The following is a 10446-nucleotide window of genomic DNA, read 5'->3' on the forward strand; positions in this document are numbered from 1 at the left end:
AAGGAGGGAGCATCTATGTGCTGTGCTGCTTTGTATTTGTGGTCCCCATGGCTCTCTCAGTGCCTCTATCACTTTAGAAACATCTATCTGTTTTCCTGAAAACAGCCTACACTCTTTGCCCTCAATCTTCAAATTCTTCTTTAAATCTCAACTCATTACAGTAATAGCCTGGAGAAGGGAAAGTCATAAAATGGGAGTTTCTTTTCTCTCTGACAGGCCCAGGGGATAAAAAGGGTGCAAAGATCCCTTTAGGTTAATTCAGGAATGTGAAAACTTCCTATTTTCAATTCCAAATAAGTAGTCATTATATTACCATAGTAACATTTGCTGCCCTATTTCAGATTAGAAATTTTTATAAAAGAAAGCATCAAGACACATTCACTGTTAAATTTTATATAATTCTTTTTTTTTAGATGGAGTCTCACACTGTTGCCTGGGCTGGAGTACAGTGGCGCAATCCCGGCTCACTGCAACCTCTGCCTTCCAGGTGTAAGCCATTCTCCTGCCTCAGCCTCCCAAGTAGCTGGGATTACAGGCGCCCGCCACCATGCCTGATTAATTTTTGTATTTTTAGTAGAGACGGGATTTCACTACGTAGGCCAGGCTGGTCTTGAACTCCTGACCTCGTGAAATTTTATGTAATCCTAAAGGGAAAAAGGTCTTTCTCTAAGTATGACACAAAACCAAAAGCCAAACTATAGACAAATTTAAGTGCATAAATATGTAGAAAATAAAATAAAATATGTAAAAAATAAAATAAAAATACCAGAGTATAAACACAAGGTCCAAATTGCAAAAAAGATTTGCCACACTACTACAGATTAAAGAGCCAGTGTCTTCCATATGCAAAGAGTTCTTATAAATTAATAAGAAAAATATAAACAATGCCATAAAAATGAGCAAGGTGTATAAAGAGATAGTTTTCAGGAAAAGAGATACAAATGACTGAGAAACATGAAAAGATGCTCAGTTTCAGTTATAATTAAAGGAATGCAAGAATGAGCTACTTTCTGATTCCCACCAGATTGGCAAGTTTTTAAAAAGTTGTTGGGAAAGGATGGAGCAGTTTTTTCCTTGACCAGTGCATCAGCATCACCAAAGAACTTGTTAGAAATGCAAATACTCAGATCTCATCTCAAATCTACTCTACTGCAAACCTATTTAACACAGAGTCACTGACTCAGAAACTCCTGGGCCCAGCAATCTGTGTGTTAACAAGCTCTTCAGGTGATTCTGATGTACTCTAAAGTGTAGAGTTACAAAGAACTTTCAAATACTATTGGCAGTATTTAAATTAATGCAAATTGGCAATTTAATCACTATAAATGCATATATCCTTTGAGGCAACAAATCCATTCTAGAGACATCTTCCCTCATGTTGAAATCTCTCTCTGTCTCTCACACACACACACAATTCTTTTGTTGTGATACTGTGTTTGGGGTAGCTCAAAACTAGAAAAAGCCTAAATAATAAAGAACTGATTCATTAATTTAAAGTAACTTGTGGAATACCATGTAGCCACTAAGAAGAATGAGATAAATCTATGTACATCTACCCAGAAAGAGTTATAAAAGACATTGCTGAGATTAAAAAGCATGTTACAGAGTAATGTATATGGCATATCTTCAATGATCCCATTTTTGTGAACTATAAATAATTTGTGTTCCATTTATATTTTCTTACGTGTTTTGAAATTTCCTGGAGTAATTCAGAAGAAACTGTTGATAAGTGAACTGGGCTCTGCAGTGGGAGGAAGGGCTTTTTTCACCATATGCTCTTCTATGCCATTTGAATTTTTGCCTTGAGCATGTATTACTTCTATAGTAATTAAAAAGTAGTTATAACTAATTAAACTTAAAGGGGAGAGAAAGAGCAAGCAGGAGAGGGAGGCTTGGCTGGAAGGGGAGAAAAATTAGGTCATTTGGGTAACTGCATCCTGGAGACTATCCAGGCCCCGACTGAGAAACTTGGAGATCTCGTCTGTACTTTATCTTCAGTCACACAGGTTGCTTTGGTAAAGAAAACTTAAAAACTATTTCACTGAACTGGTGGCTTTCAAAATAAATTACTTACTTAACTAAGAAAAAAACTCACATCCATTAAATAAGGCAAGGACCCTTAAGCCACCTGATTTTCCTTCCTGTGGGTTCAGGTTCAGGCCACTCAGTTGAATGTGCTGTTGATGTTAGCTATTGAGTTTCTCTGGGTTCCAAAAAGAGTGTGAACAAGTGGTCTCTATGAAATATTACACGTGAGTGTGAATGCCAGTGTGGACACATCCCATATTTTTAGATCAGAGATAATGAAGATAGTGTTTGTGCATGAGAACAGATACCTCTTTCACAGAGCTATGTGAACATGGTCTGTGCTGGGGTTCCAGGCCTGATATACTATGATATTTCATTAAGGGCAGTTGTTAGAGAAACTTCCTGGGGATAGGAGCCTGGACTCCTCTGCATCATTCGCTTATCAATTCCCATGATGCCCTTAATAAAATTATCCAGTTCAGCCTTTATCACCATTTTTGGCCAGCCAGCTCCCAAATGAGTTCACTTAAACAATAAATTGTGAAAATGCTAATCCATCCATTGTCTGATCATCCTTCCATCGACCATCCATGGGTCTCTTCTCTTGTACATTCATCTGTCCATATGTCTACTCATCCCATGAATCTACTTGTTATCCATCCCATTATTTATTTCATTCAGCCATCTAATTTCATTGCTATAATCTCTATCAAGCCAATCCTGCCATCCATCCATTCACTCTTCCACCCATCTTTCCATTTACTCATCCATTCCATCCATTAATCCCATCTATCCCATCTATTCTTCCATTTTACCCCCTCATCAATCAGTTTATCCCTCCTCCCATATAATACCCCATCCACTTATTCATCCATCCCAAATAAGATGGATGGATGGAGAGTGTTCATCCATCAACACTCTCTAGCAATCCACCCCATCCATCTATCCATTCTTCCATCATCCACTATCTCTATCCATCCCATCCATCCATCCATCCACCCATCCATTCAGCAACTGCACCTCTTCATCCCACCCCAAAGCCTGGACTTAGTTATATCTCTGGAGGTGAAGAGACTGGGGTAAGCAAGGCCCAATGAGCATAGGAAAAAAAGTGATTGACACCCCATTACTTTTTCCAAGGCTCACTAAGCTCTTTTCACCAGAATATCTTTGAGCACTCTTAACAGTAGGTCTTTATCCACACTTACATCCCTCTTCTTCCTCTCATGCCCAGATTCTCCCACTGGTCTCTGACCAGCTGGGAATTCCAGCTACCAACAAGAGTAAACTCATCAAGCTCAAAACTAGCCTGTAACCTCTAGTGTCCATCCTGGGCCCAGCTAACCATATGCTCCATTCCCTTCTTCACCCTCCTCCCTTTGAACTCTAGCCTGGGGTGAAGCCCTAGCCATGACGCCAGTGCCCCTGGCCCAGTGTACACTCTGTTCCGGCCTGGCCCAACCTGGCTAAAACAACTCACAATCCAGTGCTTTGTCTGAAGAACGTGCTTTCCAATTGGGATGGCAAGCAACCTAATATGTTACAACACCTACTACAAGGCAGGGACTTGTCAGATGCTTTCTATCTGACACCTAATTTCATCGTCCCTGCAATTCTCTGACTTAGGCAAAGAGGCTCAGAGGAGAAACTGCAGTGCACAGAGGTTAAGTAATTTGTCTAAAATCACAAAGCTGCTGAGAAGCAGTATCAGAATTCAAACACTGGTCTGACTCTAAAACTTTGGCTCTTGCCACTCCAACAAGCTGCCATTAAGAGGACAATTTCCAAGCTAAACCAAGTAGGAGAAATCAGAATGATAAGCAAGAAAACATTCCATTTTCTGAACTCATTCTCTAACCAAGAAAAAACGATCAAGAGAATCACAAGTTGTAGTATTTACTAAGCGTTAACTCTGTGTCACGTGCTGGCTAAACGAGCTTTTAATGGTATAATTTCATTTAAAAGAAAGTGAAGTCCCTTTGATGATCCTTCTAGGGGTCCCTCCACATACGATGGTTAAGCAGGTCCTGGATCAAGGTTTTAAGGGTTTGGGGCATGTACATTGTGCTTTGGAGCTGCACGATTTCCTCCAGGGCAGGGATTTGAACAACAGATGTTTATCTTGATCACAAGCTTGTCACTAAGGTAAGGATTCTCATGTCTTTGTAAATATGTAGAAGTTCAAATCCTGCTATACACCACTTGCTATGTTACTGTAGCCAGCCTCCTGTACCTCCCTGTGCCTCTGTTTTCTCCATCTGTAAAACAGAGATGGTAAGAGTAACCATATCTACAGGACTGTCAAGACACTTCAATTTAGATTTTGATGAAACAGCTTAACTTTTCCCTTATGGTTGACTGCTTCATTTTCATTTTTCCCTCTGTTATAAGTAATGCTATGCATCTTATACATAAATAGTTGACTGCATGTCTGATTATTTCTTTAGGGTAAATTCTTTTAAATGGAATATCGAGTCCAAATATATGAATATTTTAAAGGCTGTCGATAATATAGTGCCAATTTGCTTTACAGCAAGTTTGTAACAATTTACACCCCTACAGGCAATTTATGAAAGTGCCCATCACACTGCACCCTTGCCAGCATATAATACTTTTTTGGAAATGATTTTTATATATTTTTATATACACATTCATATATAACCTTGCATGAATGCATAAATATGATCTTCTCGTGCATCATATTGGGATTTCAGTGAAATTTTATTTTTTCTTTTCCTTTCACACTTGGCTTCCTCTCCATCACCTCCAACCCCCACCTAACCACGACCCACTAACCAACACTCACTCCTAGGCAACCCATATTAAAATCTAGTTTTCATCTTCACAAATCTTTATGCTTTCTTTTAAAACCACATGCATACTACTGCCAGTTGAATGTCTGTACCGTCTAAAACTTGTGCTAAAATTTAATCCCCAAAGTGGCAGTATTGAGAGTCAGGGCCTTTAAGAGGTAAGGGCTTCTGCCCTCAGGAGTGGATTAATCCATTCATAGATTAATGGGTTAATGGGTTAATGGGTTATCATGGGAGTGGAAGTGGTGGCTTTGGAAGAAGAAGAAGAGAGACCTCTTGGGCTAGCACACTCAGCCCCTCACCATGTGATGCCCTGTGCCATCTTGGGACTCTGCAGAGAGTCCCCACCAGCAAGAAGGCCCTCACCAGATGCCGCCCCTTGACCTTGGACTTCTCAGCCTCCAGAACTGTAAGAGACAAATTCCTTTTCTTCATAACTTATCCATCTTGTTCTTTAGAATTCTGTGGTTATTCTTTTATAAGTAACAGAAATTTTGTGGCAATTTTGTCATAGGCTTCAGATTTTTGTGGTAAGTCTGTTATAAGCTACAGAAAACAGAGTCACAAACATAAACTGACATACCCACATATACATATTTACATATATGGTAGAGGTTTGGCATTGTTTGTTTCCTTAAAACTGTATCACATTATACAAATTGCTCAGCATTTTGCTTTTCTCTCAGTAATAATGACGTTTCCATTAAGTGAAGGAAAAATGTCTACAGAGTACTTAGCATAGTGGTTGGAGCACTGAGTACATGTTATTCGTTGTTGTTGTTGTTGTTATAAATTGAAATGACAAAGTGGCATCCCTCCTAAAGACGTGAGATTCATGGGTGAAGTGGTTCTCCAGTCCTCCCAGACTTGTTTGGGAAGGAACAGGCTAAGGCAATGTTACTAGAGTTGTGCATGTCATTTCCATAGTCCCTAAATCATTCTTCATATTAACTAAGGACATACTATTTGCCAGGGACCATCCATGGTCCAGAGGCAGAATAATAGGTAAAGCCAGGCATAGTCCCTGGCCTCCTGAAGTTTCCAGTCTAGAGAGCAAGAGTGACAATAATAAATTAATGGCTTTGGCAATCTATCATTATCAACTAAGTAATCCAAGGGCAAGACACACGATTCTATGAGAATGATTTAGACTGGGGGCCAGGACACCTTCTCCGAGGAAGTGAAACTTGAGCCATGGTTAATGCAGTGAAAGGGGAAAAGAATACTCCAGACAGAGGAATTGGCATGTGCAAAGATCCAGCGGCAGAAGAAAGCATAGCCCTCTGTGAGCCTGAAGGGAACAGCAAGCTAAAATGCAGGCTCTCTGAACAAAGGCACTGCGCCTTGTAGGCAAGACCAGGCAAACGTCTAGAGAACACCTGTGGCCCCATGAAGAGCTTAAAGACAAGTGTTCTCCCAATGCCTCAGACCCCACTGGGTTCAGAAGGCCCCATCACCTTGGCAACCATGAGGGAGTACCACCCCTAAGTAAATACATCATGTATATCATCTCGCTGCATTGTTAAAAAGGCTTTGTGGATGAGGCACTACCGTTCCTGTTTTAGAGATGGGGAACTGAAGCCTAAAGAGATTACTATGCCCTTTACATAAACTAGTATCAAGCAGGGCCAGGATTTAAACCTGGGTCTCTCCCAATCTCCAATCTGTGTGTCTGAGAATATAGAACAGAGAACAATACTTTTCTCTGAGGTCCTAAGCAAAGATTTCATAGTCACCTCCAACTGTGACTTACAAGTTTTTCACTGGGGCTGGGATTTGAACCCAGATGGGCTGGCTCCAGAGACCAGGCTCATAATCACTTCTCACTGAACAACCATACCCTTCCCCTCCTCTATGACATGTCCCCTCTCCAGCCTCACTTCCTGCAGCCCCAGCCACCACCCTCACACAAGGAGCATTTGAACACACAGAACTTCTCAGTTCCTTGTGTGAATATAGGGCACTTTGAGGTTTGGAGGCTCTTCCTGGGATACATTCCACTCCTTTCTTCGCCTGAAAGCTTCCTGCACCACCTTTTAAGTCCCATTTCAAATGTCACATTACCCAACAGTGAACCCACCCACCCCCATACACTGGAGTTGTTAACTCCATCTACTGGGTTTTCATGTCTTGGTTCTCCCTCCATATTCACTCATTCAACATCCCATAAGTATTCATCGAGCCCCTACTATGTGTAAGACACTATTCTAGGAGTTGGACATACCACAGAGAACAAAATAGACAAGCTCCTTGATCTCGTGGGGTTTGCTTAAGAAGTCAGACAGTAAATTTTTTTTAAATACATATATCCTATGTTGGGTGGCTCCAAGGACTATGAAGAAAGCCAGGGCAGAGTGAGTGAAGGAAGGCATTACTGTGGATGAGGGGGTTGAGGAAACCTCTCTAAGGAGGTGACATTGGAACAAGAATTAATTAAAGCGATGGCTAAGGCTTGTGGCTCCCCAGGGGACAGTGAGCCCAAAATCTATTTGCAGGCATATCCCATCACCCAGTGTGTCTGAGGAACAGAAGGGATGCCACTGGCAGGAGCAGAGTAAGTGGGGCAAGTCTTAGGGGGATAAGATCAGGAAGAAAATGAGGAGTGAGACATGGAAAGGACCTTGACTTGTTTCTAAATGATGGCAGGGGAATGAAGGATCTGCCTAACCATGTTCAAAGCTCTCCAGCTGCCAGGTTGGAGGAAAATGGAAAGAGGCGAGAATGCAAGGAGGAAAACCAGGGAAGGATCAAGGCAAGAGAAGACGATGGCTCAGACTCCAGGGTGTGAAGAGGGTGGCACCAGGGGCTGGGATCCTGGATTTCTTTTGAAGGTGGAGCCAACAGGATTTGTTCATGGCTAGATGTGGGGAGATGAGGAAAGGGAGAAAGAGGTGTTGAGGATGACCCCCGGGTTTCTGGGCTCCACATTACACAGTGACTGCTCTGATGTGCCTTCCTCATAGAAATGTGAGCTCCTAATGCAGGAATGCTGTCTTCCCTCTTTTTGACACTGCACAGGGCCTGCCCCATACATGTTTCTGAGTGTGTGTGTCATAAAGTGTCCCCAAGCAGCTTCTCTGAGCTATTCTGCTGCCACGGCCTTTAGGGAAGAGATGGGTCATCCTGTCCTGGCAGCCTCCTCAGTCTCCAAGTAGGTTCTTTCCTTTACACATCTGATAACAGCAAGCAAATGGGGGCATGCATCCAGAGATGAAGGATCTGCATGATCAAATCAGACAACTTGCCCTTGGAGCGGAGGCCCAGGATTGGCTCTTCTCTGCCCCCTCAGTCTCCTTTCAGAAGCCACCTGGTGCCCTAGGAGATGCAAGTCCTGAAATTCAGATGCAAGCACCTTACAAGCCCAGTGGAATTGGCCTTTGCAAAGCCCTGCTGATCCTGTCACCATCTTTGTTCAAGGCAGGCAAAAGGATGTCTCCTTTATAGAGATGAGAAAAGGCCTGGAAAGTGGCAGGGAGTGATGGAAGAGGAGAATGGCCCCCGTCTCCATCTTCTTGTGTGAAATTGTATCTGAGGAATGAAATAGTGTGCTGCTCAGCAGCATGAGCTTTGGAGTCATGGAGCCCTGGATATAACTCGAATGTTTAGAAGCCATGTGTGACATTGTTTAACACGACTGAGGCTCAGTCTGCCCATCCGCAAGATGGAGATAGTAATGCCATCTCTCTTATGGGCCTGTTTTAAGGCTTATATTAGATGGTGTATATAAAATGCTTGTCACAGAGGCTCATAGTAGGGACTCCATACATAAAGATGATATGATCAGTGCTGTTATTATTGAAATGGCTTGTGATTTGTGCCAGTGCTAGACTCTATCTAGAGAATCACTTGAACCTGGGAGGAGGTTGTGGTGAGCAGAGATGGAGCCACTGCACTCCAGCCTGGTGACAGAGCGGGACTCCGTATCAAAAGAAAAAAAAAAATCTAGCACAGTGCCTGGGTACAGCAACCTGTTCAACATAATCAGAGTCAGGATCAGATCGGCACCCCACAGGTACCAGTACCACCCTACAGCATCAGCCTCCCAGGCCATTACCAATAATAGCTTTACCAGGTGAAAAAGCCAGAATTGACTCTTCTCAGCTGCGATATATGGCTGGCTCCCTTCATAGTCCTTAGAACCACCCAACATAGGATATATGCAGATCGGCACCCAACAGGTACCAGTGCCTGTCCACCCTAGAGCATCAGCCTCCCAGGCCATTACCAATAATAGCTTTACCAGGTGAAAAAGCTGTGACTCACTCTTCTCAGCTGCAATACACTAACTGCCCCTCCTCCCCGGACTCAGTTTAACATTGCCTCCTTCAGGAAGTCATCCCTGATAGCTCCTGGCTGGACTCTTGCCTTTCCTCTGTGCTCCCATAACCCCTCTCCTAGTCCCTCTATTTTGATGCTTACCACATTGCATTTAAATGATCTGTGTAATTATCTGTCCACTCCGCATGTGATATATTAGAAAGACTGAAAGCTTAGGCGGGTGGGGGCCAAAGGACAAGATCCCACACATGTTATCAAGCTCTATATTCCAAAACCCAGCATAGTGTCTGGCACAAAGTGGTAGCTCAGCACAACTTGGTTAAACAGATACATGAATGGAAAACAAAAAGGAAAGAAAGAGGGAAAAAAGTCTTGATGTTGCTACTGCCTTATGGTAGTAACTGTCTGCATCATTTCCAGCCTGCTCCTCTTGCCTTGGGCCTGTTGTTCCAGTTAATTTTGGCCCCTCATCTGCAAAGCAAATGTATGGTGCTCAGCCCTAATCTGACATCAGTTTCTATCAAGGAGTTAACCAAGGAGAATCAGGTCTGACTCCAGAGCTGATGCATTTTAAACCGTGGTCCCATTTCCTAACGATTCACCTGGTTGAAATATATTCTCCATTTACTCTTCCAGGGGACAATGAAGGGTAAAGAAAAATGAACAATTTATTTTCTTATTTAAATATGTCACAGAGATAAGCGGGCCAGATTATCAATGTCTTAGTCAACATCTCCTCTCAGTCTGGATAAACACTTTGAGAAATCTCCAAGGCTGTCTGGTATCGACAGCTGAGTCCTCTTGAGTAGGTGGGACAGGACCCGCCTGCCCCAACCACCCCCAGCTGCCGGCGGTGCCAACCAGCTCAGGTTCAGATTCACTGTGCAGTGTTAGGAGAGAACGCATTCATACTACTCTTGTCTCCTCATAGGGGAAAGAATTTCCAGTCCATGCTCCAGAGGACCAAGTACCAGTGGCACACATTGTTCCAGTCCCTGTCTGACCCCTTACTCTCTTCCTATCCTGGAGGAAGAGTGACTTGTCCAAAGGGCATTTGTGAGGAAATAACTCCAGATACTTACCTCAGCCTCAACCCACCTTGCACCTCCTTAACTTATCCAGCAGGCCTTGCCCCTGTGAGGGAAGCCTGAGGTTGTTTCCTTTGCTGATGAATGAGTGGAAAACTTCTTAAATTCAAGAGTGATGTATTAACAAGACAATATTGCCACATATCCAAAGCCACGTCTTCCAATCAGCTTTATCAGTAAAGTAATGAAACTAACATTTTGATCTCTCCATTTGACTCCTCTTGTGTTTTCTATTCAGT

General features: G+C 42.7%; 1 protein-coding gene across 14 annotated transcripts in view; it reads right to left on the minus strand.

Annotated features, from left to right (window-relative positions):
- The window catches only part of CSMD2 (CUB and Sushi multiple domains 2), a 637686-nt gene that overhangs the window by 594436 nt on the left and 32804 nt on the right, over nt 1-10446 (minus strand). The gene's annotated exons all lie outside the window — the stretch shown is intronic.

Source organism: Callithrix jacchus, chromosome 7 (assembly GCF_049354715.1).
Source record: "Callithrix jacchus isolate 240 chromosome 7, calJac240_pri, whole genome shotgun sequence".
Taxonomy (NCBI): domain Eukaryota; kingdom Metazoa; phylum Chordata; class Mammalia; order Primates; family Cebidae; genus Callithrix; species Callithrix jacchus.